The sequence below is a fragment of the Rhinolophus hipposideros genome, assembly GCF_964194185.1.
Source record: "Rhinolophus hipposideros genome assembly, chromosome: 11".
NCBI lineage: Eukaryota > Metazoa > Chordata > Mammalia > Chiroptera > Rhinolophidae > Rhinolophus > Rhinolophus hipposideros.
In genome coordinates this window covers 32055982-32076003 of record NC_138057.1, presented here as the reverse complement: position 1 = coordinate 32076003, position 20022 = coordinate 32055982, and the positions used below count along the sequence as shown (strand labels likewise).

The 20022-nt window shown below is 39.0% G+C and overlaps 1 protein-coding gene across 4 annotated transcripts in view; it reads right to left on the bottom strand.

Annotated features, from left to right (window-relative positions):
* GLIS3 (GLIS family zinc finger 3) overlaps positions 1-20022 on the bottom strand; it is a 422399-nt gene that overhangs the window by 318644 nt on the left and 83733 nt on the right. The window lies entirely within an intron of this gene.

Below are 20022 nucleotides of genomic sequence, written 5' to 3'. Positions count from 1 at the left end.
TCTAAGTAGTTTGGGAGAAAAATAGAGGGAATAGTGGAGCAAATATGGTAAAAAGTTAGCATTCGGGAAATCTGAGTAAAGTGTATAAAGGAATTCTTTGTACTGTCTTCCAACTTTTCTGTTAAATCTGAAATTACATCAACATAAAAACTTAAAACAAATCCTAGGTATATAATTGACGATCAGTAAATATTCACAGAATGCCACTTTAAGTTCTCTTTGACATAGTATCCTCATATGTAAAATAAGAGAGAGTTGAACCAGAAGGTTTTATAAAAATCGAGTGATCCCCAAGTGTGTCTGATTCCATTAGTGATTTGTTTATATAGTAATTTTCCTGTAACATATGGAGAAAACAACAGCAATAGTAAACACGATTCCTGCCTTCAAAAAGGCTAAAGTGATAAAATACAGATAAGTGTTCAGGAAGAGTTAAAGCTAATTGGAGAAACTTTCTAGAGGACAGGAGTTTCAAATGAAATCTTAAAAGCAGTAAATATATGAATCAGCAATGTGGTGAGAGAGGATTTATGGGAGGGCCACTCTTTTGAGCAGAGGCATAGAAGCAGGCCTGCGGGAGTCTCCTGCCAGGAAGACCAACCAAGTTTGTCTGGCTGGGAGAAGTGAAGCTTGGCTAGTCAGCGGGTCTGCACTTTTCGATCAATTTAGTAAAACCATGCATGAGGAAGCAACCAAGGCATGGGAGCTGGTGTAAGAGTATCCTCCCAGCCTGATAGCAAACCTCTAATTCAACACGCCACGTACAATGTATTAGTTTTTGAGACAGTCATCTGGGAGCGTGCATTGATCTTGTTCTCTGAGCGCACACCCAATACAATACCCCAAAGATTAAGGACTGGGTGCAGTCAACACATTGCTCTGACTCCAAAGTAGGCAAGTCTCACTTAGAAGTGAAACGTATAGGGGAACTCCTTTCCCCACTCTGCAGTCTTTAGAAAGGTATCCATGTCTCAGATGTTCTATCCAACATGTGTATGTTTGGTGTGTATGTGTTTGTGTGTGTGTGTGTGTGTGTGTGTGTGTGTGCATAAGTAACTACCTAAATTCACATAAGCAGGAGTACTCCAACGACTTCCACTATAAATACTAAGTAAAAAGTTTCTATGAACTCGTAACTGGGGATCACACATAGAGTCAGGGAGGAAATGCTATGAAGTAGAAAAGTGAATTGGTCAATTAACAATTAATTAAGAAATCATGTACCTACAACTGTGCTCATGATATGTAGCACATAGAGGTCACACATAGCAAGTCACATGGCAGTGATCAAGTTTTTATCTAAGGATGAGATTTTTAACCACTCATGGTGAATGCATTTTTATCACCTATAAGTCATAATAAAACTATAAGGCATATACTCCAGAAATGCTGTGAGTTTCCATCATGGAAGGGGTTTTTATCATCATTCAATTCTGTAGGGCTTGACATGACAATATACATACAAGTACAATATTTACCAAAATAGTAGGGAAAGAAGGGAGTTCTTTTTATTCACTAAAACACAGTCAGGAATAATAGCTTAAGTTAAGCCTTCAAAAATAAAATGTGTTGTACAAAAGCCTGGCAATAAAGATTCCATAGAAGCTGCTTAGAGAAAGATTAGCTTAAAATTTAACCTATCACATTCTGTTCTTCACCTTCCAAGAAATAATAAACTCTCTCGTTAGCCTTCCATTTTTAGTGTTTAAGAAAAAGTAACACAGATGGAATAAACTTCATTCACTTAATTTGAAAATCAGATACCGCCTTCAATTTTCAGAATAAGGAGAGATACTTGACGGTGGATTGTTTTAAAGAATTTATCTTTAGCTATCTGAGAGGACAACTGCTTACATCATCCAATGTGACCTTTAATGGACTGATAAGTTATCACATGATATAAAACTTTATAACAAAAGTAGTCATATGGAAGGAATCTAACTAAGATGATTTGAAATCTTTCTCTCCTAATGTAGTTTAAGTTTAAAACTGGGTCTACGGTGTTTAGACTTCAGGTTTTCAATGGGTGTAATTTGAAACTACAGTACCAAGCACAGAACAAATGCTCAAATGTCAACTGACTGAGGGATGAAATGACTGAAGAGGGCTGGCTCCTAAAGAATAAAATTTTTAAAGTTATTTAAATGAAAGCCAACAACCAAAGGTTGAGAAATCTTTGTATTTAAGGTAAGAATGACCAAAAGAGATTTTGTTGCTGTTGGTTTTAATTCCAATGACTAATAGATGTGCTGAACATTTCCTTTTGTAAAATGCCCCTTTTATACCAGGTCCTTGTATTTAAGGGTATGTGAAAAAAAGTGAAGTTTAGTTCTGCCTCCAAATGCTAGCATCTGGAAAAAAAAAATGCAGGCCTCCTCACCCCGCAAACAAATCATAGTCAGGCTGAGGAGAAATCCACATGAACATATATTTTCTTATTTACTTGAAAAGTCTTCTATTGGCATCTGTCTTTGTTACTAGCAGTGAGTTTTCCTTTCTGGGGTAATAGCTCAGTTCCAACTCTCAATATATACAGACTCTTAGCTAGTCTCTTGCTAAGAGTAAGCTGGGCACTGTCAGGGTTGTAGGATCTTTGAGTCCACTGAGGTCACTTGGTTCCTATGCTGAGTAATGGACACATAACATGGCAAGTCGTTTTTCCCAGTGAGAATCTAGAGTGGATTCTACACATCTAAGAGTATCCCAAATCCTGTTGTACAGTATTTTCAAAATCCCCTTTTCTACAGCCTATTTAGCATTTCATAAAATATCAACTATAGACAGTGTTATCTGGACCTGAGTTTTGGTAGTAAACATGATATAAATTTGTTGGAATAAATGAATGAGTGAATGAATATTGAATGAGGCTATATCATCTGAGATGATTTATGGGTATAAAGGGCTTTGAGGAAAATCTATCGCAAGGCAAAAATCATAAGAAAATCACTAGGAAACAAGTTCAAGCTATGCAATCCTTTTTTCCCTCTCACTGTTAGAAAGACTGCAAGGTCTTAGCAAGCAGTGCTGTCTTACTCAGAGGTTTTACTCCCAAATGCCCTCCTAGAGGCCAGGGCAGATGAAAGGAGCAAAAGCTCCATCTAAAGAGGCCGTCAGGGCTGCTTGCCGTCATGTAGGGTAGTAGGCTGGATGGTTAGTTGCTCTTTCAATTTTCTGAGAGAAGCCAAAAGTCTGAGTTTTTATTTGCAATCCTCTCATTTCTGAATGTTAGCTCTGTATTTTTCTTTTAAGAGTGTGAATGTAACAAAGCACAGCTGCGGGCCACATCCTGCCATGGACTACCTTTTCGTAACCTCCAATCTAAATCTTTCTACCTATCACCAAGAACTCACTGCTTATTTTACCTAATCTTCAAGTCTGGCAAAGGATGGAAGGTGGGAGTAGCATACCAATATCACTAAAGAAATAAGCCAAAACAGGAATATGAATGGGAAAACCAAGTATAGCTGTTAAGTGGCTAAATTCCAGTAAGGGCTCATATAATATTAAGCCCTTAATGCCCTCAATCTCAGTAATTAAAAGCTCAAACTTCAGTTGGCAATTTGTTTCCTCCTATGTTATCTCACCCGCTAATTTGCACATAACTCTTCCTATTTATTAATCATACCATATATGTCTTTTCTTTTTGTAAATAGCTTTGAATTCTTCTTGAAAAGAGGTAAAGCATAAGTAAATTTCAAAAAAAAATAAAGTCTTTCAGATGTTCAGGATATTCTAATTACAGGCAACTATACTACCACTATATTCAGGAGCTGTATGTTTTTAACTCAAGAAGTAATCCCTGAGGGGTAAGATTTTTCTGAAGCAATAAATGTTATTGAAAAAAATCTATATCCAAAATTTATCATTGGAAAACACTGGAAGATCCTTATTTCAAATGATTTATGTTCCTGAGCCTTTAGCAAAATTAGACAGAATCCTAATTTAGCATCCAGTTAAAACACACACACACACACACACTACACACTACACACACACGCAATTTCCATATTAAAAAAATAACCTAACCATTCCTATGATTTTAAAAAAGCTTAGATTTCTACATCCCTACCTCAGTTTTAACCCTCTCATTTCAGTATATTTAGACCTCTGTAAAAAATCCTATATAAGTAGGTGAGACCATAAAATAGGAGCAGGGGTGGCTCTCTAAAGGAAAAAACAATTAATATAATAGTTTGCCCCTACAGAATAAAGGTAAATACAAATACGCAAAGGATAAAGCAATAATATGAACTTCCTCATATTACAAAAGATGCATTTAAATTCTTGTTATCAGTAAAATAAATAGGCTTCCTGTATTACATCGTCATAGAAAAACAACATAACCTGTGCAAAACGATTTCTTGGCTATGCCAAGGAAAATACACAAATAGATAATTTTCAATTCACTGATTAAAAAAAAGTTCCAGAAATTCTAATAACAAAATGACATACATATATATACATAAATTCTTTCAATTTAAAATATTTAAATCACAAAAGACATAGAGTATAAGCACCATTTCCTGCTCTAAATCAATGTCTCAGTAAGGATCACGAGAGGAGAAAAAGAACTGGATTATGCAAAAAGGATTACTACATATATCATAAATTACCTGACATTTTTATAAATCTACTACTACTTTGCTTTTTATTGCATATGCTAAACAAGCAGATGCTAAGTCTGTAAACTGTGAATTAACCTCCCTTTTTAATTAATTGTTCCTTTGGAATTACTGGCTTTTAAATTCCATACTGCAGTTGCTTCATTTTAGAGACATGCGCCAATGTCTCATCCAGGTTCCTGGGCTATGTTCCAGGACGCAGTAAACAGTGATTCCTTTTTTCAAAAAAATTGTTTAATGATTCATTTGCATTTTCTCTATACATTGGCATTTGACCTAGTTTAATTTTAGATTGTTCCACGTGAGCCCGAAGGTCTGCAAGAATCTAGATCTAGCCATCTTCACAACAAATATGGCTGGTGACATTTGGAGAATATGACTTAGGAAGAAGCCAAGGGAAGGGAACCAGAGTACAATGCACCTACCGTGGTGGCCCTCCCTGAGCACTTGGTCTTCTGAGACCAATCCATCTTCCTTCTTTTCAAAAGTAAATAGTGCAAACAGGATGTTTCCTCAGAAGTTACTTCAAGGCCTTTCTAGACAGTCTCCCTACATCCGAAATTCTCTCTTGCCGACTGGACCTTAAAATGCCTCCGTTACTACCCTATACTCCTAGCTCCAAGGCTTCTTCCTCATGAAAAGCCAATGCACCTAAGAAAGGTAACATGAAAATCTATTAACAGTGTTATTTTTCCCAAAATGAAGGGTAAGGATTTGAAAGCAGTTTTCTGAAAGGGCAAAGAGGTAAATAAAGAGAGTGCACTGGGCACTGGGTGGATGAAGGTAGACTGAGAGGTAAACTAAGGAGACGGAAAAGAAATGTCTCCTCCACGGTTCTGGAACTTATTTTGTGCTAGGCGCCTTCTCTAGTCATGAATACATAATAAAAAGCCAGACCTCCAGCTACTGAAGACAAATGACTGTGATTTTTATATCTCCCCTGAGACACATACATAAACACATACAAAGTTCTTAACCATGGCACTCCACAGCCCATGAAAAACAAGAACTACCATTTGTTGCTTTCTTGGAGTTGCCAGAATGATCTATTCACTCTGGACTATCCTTCTGTTTCTTTGGATTGTATCTACCCAAGTTCCCACTGTATTGGATACAGAATAAATTTTCAAAGCACAAGTACTTTTCCTCTTAAATGACTTCTATAATAACGGGAGGAGGCCCCAGAGAAGGGAAGCAAGGTAACAAACAGGGATTAAAGATTTCTTTGACGGTAACGCCATGCACTATGTTAGGTGTATTACCTGTCTTTTCTTGTTTTAGTCACACCATTAAGGAGGTATCATCATTCTCATTGGGCAGGTGAAAAAAATTGAGGCAGAGAAAGTTTCCAAATTTGGTCAAAGTCTCATACATAGGAAATGATGTAGCCAGGAGTGAAACCCAGGGCTTCTCCTTTTTGTGATCTAGCAGCATCTTTATGTTGATGAATCCTAATTGAGCCCCAACACTGCCATTACATTCTCTCAAACATAAACCCAAAGTTCCTTAATACTGACTTGAAAGACTCAGGGAGCAATTGTTGCGAGCAGAGAACTGAGTGTGCTGAATGACAAATGACGTGAAAATCTATTCACAGAATGAAAACAGAGGAGGGGAAGGCAGTCGCTGGCCCTTTCCTCATTCCTGGGTTACACCAGACAATAACCCAGAACCAAGATTTTGATGGCACTTTCTGTGGACTTCTCAGGAAGAGGGAACACTCATTTCTCCCCCTCCTATAAAATACACAATGTGGAAAATTGGGAATATTTTTAAAGTCAAAAAAGAAATTAATATTCACTCATAATCTCACTGCCCAGAGATAATCATATCATTTAAGGCTAGTTCTCTCTAGTCTTTTCTTTGTACCTATTCATATTTTGAAAGCTTTCCAGCTTATACTTTATATGAAGTTCTATTCACTTAACCATATATTAAAATTATTGTAACACGTCTCAAAAAACTATTTGTAAACTTAATTTTAATATTTCACCATACAGATATTAACAGTTTGCTTGTGTTCTCTGCTGTTGTGCATTTAGGGTGGAGATGCTTTTTCACTATTAAAAAATACTGCAAAGAACATTTATATGCATATTTCTTTTAACATAGTTCAAATTACTTAGTATCAATTTCTAGAAGTAGGGTTATCGGGCTATATGGGGGAATGACAGTCAACACATTTAATCCCTGCAGAGCATGGGGATCCCCCAGGCAAAATACACACAGACTGGTCAGTGGCTTGTGAACGTGTGGTAGGCTGCACCGAATTTATCAGCTGATAGAATGACAGTATCTTACATGTTTTTCAAGCTCTCTATTCAAATATGGCCTCTAAAATTTACAGCCCAAAACACATGTTGAGAACTCCAATCTCACTGTGTTCTGCTTATCTACTATTATTAATATCATCTTTGCCCATTTGATAGGCAAAAGCAACGAATGAATGAATGAATGAATGAATACGAAATTCACCATTGCTTTATTTTATATTCCTGAATTCAGCGAGGTTGAGCATTTTCTAAAGAGGCTTATTTCTTCTTCATAAGTGGTCTCTTCATGACTGTCTAACTATTGGTTGGCAACTTATGGCCTTGGATCCCTTTTCAAAAGGTGCAACAATAACATAACAAGGCAGGAGGAGGTCCACAGAATCAAGAGACAGTCTAGATGTAGACCTTGCCATTAACGGGATGGAGCACTTGGGACTAACCACTTCTAATAGATCAAAAACTTTCAAATTCCGGTCGACATGGTCAAGAGAATTTTACACAGAGCCCAATGTCTAAAACAGATCAAAGTGAAGGTGCCGGGGCTGAATTGAAGGATGTTACCATCTTATGCACCTGACCCCCTAAGCTCCTGAGACACCGCGGAGGAATCTTAGGGTTCTGAAGAATAAAATAAAACAGGACTGAGCTTGTGGATTTCTAAGGTCTCTTTGAGATTCTACGAGTCTTGAGACCAACCTTTCCCAGGGTGCAAACGGAAGCTTTAAAAAACACACTTAAGATCTGGTGAGTTCAGAAAGCCAGCATCCCAGAGGCATAGTAAGAAGCCTTCATATGGAAAGTATGCCTGGTGAGTCTGAAGGGGTTTTTTTCTTTCTCTGAAAGTGCAGTTGGTGCAGAGAGAAAAAGCTATGTGACAGGAAGACAGGAGTATCCGAAATGCTAAATGTTTCCAGCAGATGTATCAGCCATTCTGTAACTCCCATCACAGCTTGGGTACTGGATGAGAGAAATCAATGTGAAATATTTCTTCCTCGATTCTTCCAGCTGAAGCTGAGAGTCAAAGCACATTGATTATCACTACCTTCAGGGAACTATGGTGATTTATGGAGCAAAGCCTGCAATTATTATGTCCTTTCTCAAAAGTCCCACGTCACAGTACCATTTTTCATGGAACTTTCTCATTCTTAAAGCTGTGTTCTTATTTCCGAGTGAACTAGAATGGCTCTGGTCAGTTGCATAATGAAGGATAGGGAGGTGGACTAGATATTTACATAAGGAGATTTGAGAGGTGCTGAAGAAGACAGCCCTTGCCCCCAAAATTCCTGTCCACACAACTGAATTTGCCAGTGCCTGAGATATGTACTCACTCTTCTAAGTCACTTTTCTAAAAGATACCCTACAAAGAAAAAAAAAGGTAGCACAGGAGATAATGTGAACATAATCATTTATTAACAGCCTTCAGGTTGAGTAGAGATCAGAATATTAAGGCAAAGAAAAGGACAAGGAAAAGTTGGGGAGAAAGGGGAAACACATGGAAAATCTGGAGCTAGAGGCATCCAGCACCTAGATTGCTGAAAACAAACATACAGCTACTGAGTGTTGTTGAATTTTGCTTGTGTTGTGGTTTTGCCTAGGGCTTGCCCTACATATATCTTAGATATTCCAAACTTATAAGGGCATATAATTCATGTCAAAGGAATCACACGTTTAACTATGATAAAAACAGGAAAATATAAATCCAAACTTCCTGAAGAAATGCGGAAGGTCTGAGACACCATCTTCCAGTGTATAAAATTATTCCTGACGTGTATCAATGTATCACAAGTCTTTCACTAAAGATTTTTTCCAGTTTCCTAGGCCCCACCCATTATCCATTAAAAGTTTTTCTTAAAAATCGCTAAGGAAAGAAACACACATCTTTGAAGGTATCTAGCATAAACACTAGTTATTTAAATAAACTTAAGAATTTGAAGATGAGGTTTTACTATGTGTGTTTTTTATTTTACAGTTTCTGACAACTTAAAAATAGATGTTTAAAAAATAACATGAATTATTTAGGGCTGTAATTACCAGAGTTTTTGCTATACAACTTGGCCAACAGCCATACTGCAATCACAAAAAGTCACACTTCAGTGTGAGTTACAGAGGGTGCAATAATTCACACCTTGGACATTGTTGCGCTGCAGTATCTTACTGCTTCATTAAAGACGTTTATATTTGGATAGTGTACAAATAGTATGAAAGACAGAATCCAAATGTGCAAACCAGACAAGAGAAACTTACTGTCAATTTGAAAGCACTGTGGCTATTAATAAGGAGCAAGCCAAAAAGTTACTCCTCCTTTCACTGTTTAGAAGTTTACCCCGGAGACATGCACATATTTTCTTTAAAATTATTAAGACACTACCTAAAACAACTTGTCATCAAATTATAAAATATGTGCAAGTAGTCTCCAGCTTTCAAAGGTGTTCTTATCCTAGAATTCCCTTATGTGGGGTAGCTATCCATCCCTGTTTATTTGGGATAGAACTGGGCTGTCATTAATAGCTACCTCCTTCCACTCTCAGAAGTGCTCAGTTTGGATGACAAGTTACTTGGAGACCCTATTTATTAAGTCTCTCTCATTTTTTAACCCAGGATACAACCTCCCAGCGAGCGAGAAGACATATAAGCCATTTAAAAACCTCGTTTAAAATTAATTTCCAGCAACAGAAATGAACTACCGATGTAATAGCAGTCTATGAGAAAGGGGGCTTGAAATTCAAACTTGACATTTCCCAAGAGCTCATGTCATCTTCTTGGACTTGCAACAACATTCTTTTTGCCACTTGACAGATATCTGATTTAGCGATTCCTCTGACTCCAAGTTACCAATGGTTACCCTGTCAAGTCTGAGCTGGAGAGTCAGTGAGGGGCCGAGCCAGAGATGCTGGGACAGTGAACAGGATGGGGATCCTGGAGGGCCACCTATAAGGAGAGAGGGGGCGCAGGAGGGAACTAGGGAACGAGTATGGCGCCAAGTCTCCCACCAGCGCCATCATCAATGCTCTTTCAGTCAGACGGCTCCACCCTACTCGCCCACACAGGCACAGGAAGCAGAATCATACAATAAAAGAACACCAGGCTCATCCTCTTCCTACCTCAGTGGGCATACTTGGGGTATTTACCTGTTCTAGGCCTCAGTTTCCTCATCAACAATGTGGAAACCCTCATACAAATGCTTAGGATTATTTGGGGATCAAACGAAACACTCTTTGTAACATACTGCCCAGTATTACACATAGCTGGCACTCAACAAATGTCAGGCCTAGCAACAAAAATCTTCTTTTTCCCCGAAATCTTCTCTTTCCACTTTTAATCCAGGAATTCTGTCCTTCTTGTCCCACCACAGAAAAGACCCCACTAATGTAATTTTTTCCTATTCTCCCTTCCTTAAGGCACGTTAGTAGACTGTTAAAAAACAAACAAACAAAGAAAAACAAACAAAAAAACATAACATTCTATCTTATAGGCAAGGTCTTGGGTGGCAGAAGGCAAACAGCCAGTAAGTAAAAATCTCAAACTGGTTTCATTCCAATTTACCCAAGTACAGGTGCTGAGTGGGTGGCATCTCTTCCACTCTGTGACTGCTACCATCTCCCTGGCTGTTATGCAGGTCACTCCATTTTGGAGGTAGGGGATAAGGGGACTTACAAGTGCCCTTGGACGTTGAAGTAGGATATCCACCCCCTGTAGATAAGGTGAGCTGAGCAAAGTCTCCAGGCACAGGTAGGTGTCAGTCCTGCTGGAAGATGAGCAGATGCCTGGCGGTCAGCCATCCTGGGGATGCTTTTGCCTGATGATAACGAGAAGGGTTTAGAGCCTAGCCCCTCTCCACAGGTCTCATTTAGAGATGTTCCCTTAAGGACCTGTGGATGTTGGTCAGGCCCCATTTACCTCCTGGACAATGGGGCTGACCGTGAACAGCCCTCACTCTGTACAGACACCCGTTTTTTCTCTGGTCCTCTGGTCCACAAGGTCAGTAGGCACCATCCTCAGTCCCCCTCTAGCCATTGGCTATTCTGCCTGCTCCTGCCAGTCTCTCCATGCTCTGATAACAGCCAGGTATTCCAGCAGGACTGTGCTCCATGGCACCTAAGCTTTGCCAGAAGGCATCATGGTGGGCATTTGTCCTTTCTGCCTGACAACCACCTGAATCTCTGTCCTATATTTGGAAAAGTTCCTACGAAGCAGAGCCCTCTTTCCCTATATACATGAAAAGCACTGTATAGTTTCCCAGACACATACAGGTGGTCTTGCCATTCCTCCCACCAAGTGGTGGAGCCTGTGCTTGACCATGTGACTTGCTTTAGCCAATGAGGCATTCACAGATGTGACATAAGCAGCTGCTTTAGGAACCATGTGATCACTGCTTCTAGGAACTTTAGTCTGAGCTAGTGTCCTCAAGAAGCCACATGGGGAGAGACTCGGTCCCAGTTTTCCCAGCTAAGGACCTCGATATGTAAGTGAGGCATCCTAGGTCATCCATCCCCAGCTGCGCCATCCCAAACTAGAGGAATCACTCAGCGAAGACACAGAATTTTTAAGAGATATTAAACATATATTGTTTTAAACGACCTAATTTTGGAGTGCTTTGTTATGCAGCAATATATAATTGCAAGTTTAGTTTTTTGAAGACGCACTTAAAGAATGGATACATTTCCATCTTTAGAAAGCTAAATTTGCGTTAAGTACATACACCATGAGCGATTATGTGCCAATGGGAAGACAGGAAAGGAATAAAAAGGTTACAGTAAGGACTCTTTTGTCCTTTGGGGTATGTCAATACGGTTGTTCGTTTTGATCAGAGTTATCCAATTGGTGCCTGAATTCTGTAGACAAAAGTGCTCAGCATAAATTGCTGAATATTTTTTTGGAATGTGATTCTCTTGAGGTGGGGGTATGTGCTCTTCAGTCTGACCATAGTCTCCCTCACTTTTTAGTATTACAGTCCACACCTCCTTCGACACATTTAACTTACCTGCCTGGCTTCTAGGGACATTTGATTTCCTTCCACCCCATTTTGACCATTTACAGTGATAAACTATGGGTCACTGGGTATAGAAAACTTGAACTTCCTTCACACTGTTGGGTGTATTTTACCATCAAATAGGGTAAAGCAAAGATGTAAATTGAAAAGTGGATTAAAACCTGTGGCAGGTGATGAGAAGGCACAGAGATTTGGGGGTACCACCAACATCTTGGAGAATGTTCACAATCTACAAAAACTCACTTTTCATCTTCCTCTTCTCTATGGGCAAGTTCTCCATGAGTCACAGTTGCCCCAGTGAAGAAATTAAAAACAAGGCAATATATTGGATGAGTTATCTATTCCTGCCTAACAAATTCCTCTAAAATTCAGTGGCATAAAATAACAATAAACATTCACTATCTTTCACAGTTTCTGTGAGTCAAGAATTTGGGAGCAGCTTGGCTGGACATTTCTCATGAGGTTGCAGTCAAATGTGACTGGGCCTGCAGTTACTGGAAGACTTGTCTGAGCTGGATGTGCTTCTAAGGTGACTCCCTCACATGGCTGGCAAGTTGGCACTGGCTGTTAGCAGGAAGTCACAGTTCTCCAAATGAGCTTCTCCACAGGGCTGTTCAAGTGTCCCTCACTATGGTGGCTTCCCCCAGAGTGACTGATTCCAAAGACCAAGACAGAAGCTTCTTGGTCATTTTTATGACCTAACTTCAAAAGTCACACACCGTTCACACTAGTCTATCGGTCCAAATTCAATAACTGCCAGGAGGTGAGGCTCACCAGGGGTTATCTTGGAGAAAAATGAGGGGAAAAGGGAAAAACAATAATTCTATAGCAAGAGAAAAGCTAAAACAAAATAAAAAGGAATTTTGCTGAAGGAGGTCAGAAGTAAATGGTTAAGATATTTTTTTGCCTCTAAAATGTGTGTCAGTATATCATTTACATTTAAGTCAAAAGAGGACACAATCTTTTCTGATGAGTCTGAAAGATGTTCTAGTGGTACACATGTATCTTGGCAAAGAAAGCCATCAATTTAGAAGTGACAATGAAAAGAGTAAAGAACGAATGCTCTTGAAAACATTCTGTTACCCATAGGATTTTTCAGAATCTCTCCATCTACCTTCTTTATCCACATTAAGCCTTTACCAGCATTCAGTTTTGTTTTATTCATAATATTATGAAATGCCAGGAAATACCATTTAAAGTTTATTGAGATGAATTGTTGGCTTATAATATTTTCATAAAATTTAAAAGGTGACACCTCAGTTATTTTTTTTTTAAATTTCAACCCCACAGTATTTCAGTGATATGATCCATCAAATAATCTTTTGTGAACAGTTAAGCATAATTTATAACATCATTTATATGGGAAAATGTGTTCCAAGTTCTGAACAACCAACTTACAAACAAATTTTTGGAACCCAACCTATTCCTATGTTAAGAACTGCCTGTACTGGTTTCAACCTGTGAACTCACCAACACTTTGGTCAGGGTTGTTAGCAAAATTGGCTCATTTAACTATTCCATTCCACTTATTCATTTGTCCATTCATTCATACATGCATGCATGCATGCATTCAGCAAAGATTTACTGAGTGACTACTTTAGCAGGACACCGGGCTAGAAGTGAGATGATGGTGACACAGAGTAGAGTAATACATGGTCTGGCCAACCAACAATTCTAATACATTGTAGGGAAAGGAAAAGAGAGACAGAGAGAGAGAGAAAGATGCTAAAGGGGAAGATAATCCATGAAGAGAGGTCAAGGCCTCAGAAAGAAACAGCTCAGCAGTGTGGGCAGGGAACTACAAGGAGATCAGTATTATGGAGAGTGCAGTACAGAACTTGAATTTGGTAAGATTTGAGGCTGGAGCTCTGATAATGAAGTCTCGACCTTCTTACGCCTCAAATTTTCACATCTGCAAAATGAGTACACATACTATACCTTGTATCTCATAGTTTGTTTTGGGGTTTTAAGTACAGGGGAGCAACTTAACCTATAATTGCCTTGAATAAGATATTAGAAGTTGTTACACTTTTGGTAGACCAAGCTCTGGGCTTTTCATAAGGTGGGAAGAGAATGGCAATTTAAAACAACTTTTTGAATAGTGGCCAGTTCACTAAATGAGGAAAGGAGACATTTTCACGTGGTCTTGCCTAGTTTTTATAAGCACCACTAAGTTAATGGCTCTGTGCCCTTTTGGTGTTTGCTCTATATCATACTTTTAATATCTGTTTGATTCTGTTGTGGGGTTTTTTTTGTGTTAAATATTTTTAATTTTTGAAGAAAGAAAGAAAGAAAGAGAGAAAGAGAGAGAGAGAGAGAGAAAGAGAGAGAGAGAGAAAGAGAGAGAAAGAAAGAAAGAGAGAGAGAAAGAAAGAAAGAAAGAAAGAAAGAAAGAAAGAAAGAAAGAAAGAAAGAAAGAAAGAAAGAAAGAAAGAAAAGAAAAGAAAAGAAAAGAATTAATAGGCCATTTCAAGGAAGATAAACCTTATTCTTTCAGCCCTGTTGGCAAACCCTTGATGGTTGGTAAACCCTTGATGATGGGTTTAAGCATGCATACAAAATGTTCAGATTTACATTTTGGTTGGCTCATTCTGGTAACCCGATAGAACTTAGGTCAGCAAATTACAGCCTGCAGGACTTTGTACAGCCTGTGAGCTAGGAGTAGCTTTCACATTTTTAAAATGGCTTTTTAAAGATCAAAGGAAAAAGAATATTTTGCAATACGTGAAATTCAAATTTCGGTATCCATAAAGTTTTACAGGAAAACACCCACATCCATCCTTTTACATAGTGTCAATGACTGCTATCGCAAAGGCAGAGTTGAGCAGGTGCAATAGAGACCATATGGCCTGCAAAGTATACAGTAAGTAGTACCTCGGTTTTCGAACATCTCCATTAACAAACATTTCGGTTTACAAATGCCGTAAACCCAGAAGTAAATGCTTCAGTTTTCAAACACGCCTCGGAAGTCAAACACGTCACGCAGCTTCTCCTGAGGGCAAGATCCTGAGGCCTCGCTGATGGCTGTTTTCAAACGTTTCAAACTCAAAAGGTCTTCCAGAATGGATTATGTTAGAAAAACGAGGTACCACTGTATGCACTATCTGGCCCTTTATAGTTTGCTGACCTCTGGTATAGAAGACAGATAAAAGAAGGAAGACCTGTCTGAGATGATGGCGTCTGAGATTGAAAAGACCAGTTGAAAAATTACATGAGGTTGAATTAGGGTAAGGTAAGTGGTAATAGGGATGGAGAGAGTAGGCCATTTTCATTACACAGGGTATCAAATAAGGAAGATGTGTGGATGAGATCAAAGGTCATAAGATATAATTTCAGGTTTCTGTTTTAAACAAGTAGGGATGGTGGTGATGTCTCCACTGGAGCTAGAGGATGCAGGAAGGATGCTAAAAGAATGAAGTGCCTTTTAAGACATTTTTGTGGAGATGTCTTAGAGGCCAATGGGCTGGAAATGTTTGCTGCAATGAGCCCTCTGTAACTAAAATTCATAAATCACTTTTCATATGCTAAATATGAACTCTGTCTCCTCAGCAGATGAATGAATATTTTGAGCAATCATGTGGTGACAGTGCTTACCAGATAGATGTTTGGTTCCGGCTGTCGCAGTGATATCTTCACCCAACAATGTTTGTGTAATTGTTTGGCTACCGGGGTGTATTACATTTACATTTCTTACTGTTTCATTAACCAAAAGAGGTAAAAATAAAACGAAAATTAAAGTGCTGACATTAATGATACGGAATGTAGCATCATAAAACTCAGAAATTATTAAGTGTATCCAGATAGTCACTGGATTTAAGAGGATGAAAGCATGATCCATTATGAAGGAAAATTACTACATTAAAGAAAACAGGTACACATTTTTGGAAATATCTTCTGGTTGAAGATAATGTCTAAAAGCTGAGGTATAACTAGGGTCTTTATATAACCATTTTTCACACACACACATCTCAATGCCTTCTAGAATATATTTGACTTTTGTATGTGTAACCATCTGACACATCTTCAGGAATTCATTATGTCTAAGAGTGGGAGACTCACTGCATTCACCTGGGAGCTGAAGCTGAGTAGATACAGAAGATAAGAGTAACCAAAAAAAGCAAAAGAAATAAGAAGAAAGGGTTGTATCCCGAGAAAACCAATGCTAACTGACAAGCAGAGTAAGATGAGCCCACAAATGAAACTGAAGTAAGGACGGCCTGAGAAATGTGCACAGAAGTAGGAAAGTTAGAGATACCATAATAGAAGGCAGTTGATACCAAGGGAGCTGAGTTTCAAGATGAAGTAAGTTTTGTTTCAAAGACAGCAGCTACTATTGTTGCTATCCAAGACCCTCTTCTCTCTTTTTGTTATTAGCACCCCAACTTTGCCTTGGGAACCACTTTTTCCCTATTCTTCATCATGTGATATGGATTTACTGATGCCACCCATAGCCACAAAGATATAACTGGCTTTAGTCAATCCCTGTGATCAAAATATCCGGCCAGAGTGACTGATTGGTTTAGGGATGGGCAGGAACCCAAGCAGAGACAATGGGATGAAAAGAGGTATCTGCTGGGACTTCTGAGAAAAAGACACTTTCTCTGTCTTTCCTGGAGGGTTTACTGTGGGGATGCGATGTCTGGAACAGTTTACAGATATATTGCTAAAACAGGGGAAAGCCTAAAGCTAGGGAGTGGAAAGGTGAATAAGTGGTACTGAGCAGCCTAAGGATGAAGCCAAAACATGGAAGGCAAAGCAAGGACATGGAGAAAATCCAGGTCCTTGATGAATCATTTCAGGCACTGGATTAAGCCTCACCTAAGGCCAGCACTCACTCCAGCATTTTCAGTTACATGAGCCAAAACTTCTACACTATGTTTAAAACAGTTGGAGTTGTTTCAACAAGACAAGACAAAGACTCCCAGCCGATACAGGTAGTCACTTGTAACCTGAAGGAAAGCAGTTTCAATTGACTGGTAGACATATTACACAAGGATGATTTCTCCTTGAAGAAATTTGAATGAGTGAAAGACATTTAGGCAGCACCCAAGGGGTCAGGTATGATCAAAAGAAGATTGCGTTGAGTTATTTTGTTGTTGTTGTTGTTGTTCATTGTTTGTTTGTTTGTTTCAAGATACAAAGTATCTGAATCTAATATGAAAACAGTAAGGATCTAGAGACAGGAGAGTTGAAGGTATAGAAGGGAAAGTGAATAACTGATACAACATCCTTTCACTTTCAAATTATGGAGGAAAAAACTATATGCTTTCTGGTGACTAAACCTAAGGAAATCTGTAACAGAACTGCCTGAAAAAGTAATCTTAAAAGTTTTCGAGGTGATTTGCAAATTACTTGTATTTACTACACTTTGACTGAAGACTTTTCTTTTTTAAAAGATCAAAGTCCATATTCTGGAAAGAAGAAAGCTCAGGGAGGCTATAATAAGGGTCTTCCAAAATTTACAAAAAGGCTGGCTTAAACAGATCTCATTCACCAAATTTCAATACACAAAAACTAGCTAGCACTCCTTAACCTTCAAAGAGGTTTTTTTCCCCCTACAAATAAAAATTACTGTTTCCAACAGAAAGTTATGATCATGTAAAACTCAGAATGCCTACCAATAAAAAATGCAGGCATAGCTTTATGAACTGCTTAGGAAAATCCCAAACCGTATGATGCAATAGACATTTAAAAAAACCACCATACTCCCAGACCTTTGAGGTCAGTGAAATAAGAAAATACTGCATAATTTCTCCCACAGCATTACGCTGGGCTGGAAGAACTATAAGTCTCACACCTCAAATTATCAGGTTTAATGAGGAGTTTGAACCGTCCATAAATGAAATGATAGATCTGTGGAAAATGCAGAATTGTGGTAACTGGCTAAATGAAGATCTTTGATAGATATGAACTCTGGGTCAATTTACGCCAAAGCTGAACTATTTAACCATCTGTTGAAATGTGACCTGCCAAATCTGGGTACAATTGAGAGATTAACATAGTTTTTCACATTTTAATGTAGATACTTGGCATATTCCACTAGGAGGAAGAGGGGTGCGACTAAATCCTTGAATCTGAAACAACTAAACAACTGTTCAACACCCTTATTTGGACATTCACTTCGCAGAAACCAAGTACATCTTTCTGTGGATCCAGAGGGGCTGGACGCCAATGAAGACAACTTGCCCTTTCAAAACTCCAGAATCTTAAACCAGCGGGTACCTACAAAATCATCACTTACCAATGAATTGGGAAGGTCACACTTCCCAATTCATTAACGATTGTGGAGAACAACGCAGAACCTCCTTCTGTAACCCAGTTCAATTGTATGATCTAAACACAAATCCTCACCTCACTTACAGCAGCTGCCCCCTACCAAGTCACCCACAGTGGGGAGGGGAAGTGGCCTCTGCCAGCTTGACCTAAACTCTCAGAATGCAAAAGAAACATTTGCAGGATTAAAATGTGCTTTTTTTTTTTTTCTATTATACCTTTTCCTCAAAACAATGCTTACAGAGTAATTTAGAAACAGGTCACAAATCTGGGAGGATTCATGATTATTCTTGTTTAAAGTGAATACTAATAGCTAATAACAGCGAACACATGTGCCTTCCACATAGTAAGACCTTTACGAATATTATTGCCTTGAATCAGCACAGTAATGCTATAACATAAACATTATTATTTCTCATTGTACCCACATTGCCAATAAGCAAGCAGCAGAACAGAGGGAAAAACAGGTTGCCCAAGACCACACTGAAAAAGTGGCAGAGGGGCATTCAGAGCAGGCAGACTGGCCCAGGGCCCATGCCTTCCACCACTGCACTACACTGTCTCTGAGCCTCAAAATGGAATGATTGCTTAAAATCACTTGAAGGTCAGTGATCCTATGATTCTAACTTTGCTTTATCTGGCTAAAGTACTGCCACCTGAACTGCCACAGAAATACCATATGTCCTTTGAGCAAAGCTGGGGGCAATGAGGCAGTGTTTAAAACAGCACAGTTCGTGTCTGTGACTCAATAACCATTTGGTTCACCAATAGCAAAGTTACTTCTATTCTGCTAACATCACATTAACCTCCTCGCCTGCCAAGTGCAGGCCTAACCAGGCCTGCAGTTTTCATTTTAGCTCAGTCCTCCAGGGGAAAAAGCTTTTATTTGTCCAAGCAGATTCTTGCCACACGTAGGTAGTCTATGAAACTAGCTGATTTCTAAAATATGGCTTCTTTATATGACTACCAGGACACATTCCTCCCTGTTAAATGACAAAAGAAGAGCTGAGCATGAAGAGGCTTGGGAATGGGGAGATGGAGACGAATTCTATTTTAAATCTGAAGACTGCAATGGCTGCAGACAAGTTCTGATCTTCAATACGCACGTCTCCCTGCAGCTCGACATGACGTCAATGGAAAGGGGACAAAGCGAGAACCATGCCTCTGAGCTGCTTCCAAAGAGTGGTCTTAAGAATATAAAGTCTACTAAGTTGCTCAACGTGGTGTAGCATGAGTGTCTTAAAACAAGTGTTCTATTCTGCTCCTGCTGAAGTGGGCAGAATGGGAAGAGGCCGTTCCTACTCAGGGCCCTTTTGTGAGTGGCGATTATGCAATTCAACCATGTTCCCATGCTCTTTGTAAAGTGTGAATCAAATTTTCTGTCAGGGAATAGTATTTTCCACACTCATGTAGAAAATAATTTGAAAAACCCCAGTGGCTTGCCAGTTTTTAAAAATTCTGACTCTATGTCAACAGGGAACAAGTCATTTTGTCTGTTTGTTTGTTTGTTTGTTTTGGTCCAAAGCCCTATGCCAATCTCATGCTGGGAGATGCAGCTCTGTGGTAGCTGCTTCTTGATGCCATTGATGTCCACGGCCTTGTGTGCTCTTCAGCAGGGGGAATCCATGGCTAGAAAGCCTCCAGCTTCTGTGACCTTCCTTCCCATAACTTAGGTTGTCAGAATGGGAAGAGGTCTGGGTGCCTAAAGTCTCTAATGGTACATCCTGGAGGTCAAACACTACTAAGCATGCCCTTCAGAAATGCATATTCATTTTTATGTAAATTATGTACCCACGCTGCTGTCCATGCCACGTACCTTATAAAGCATACACAAATGTGCCGTTTTAAAAGGTAACATGAAAAA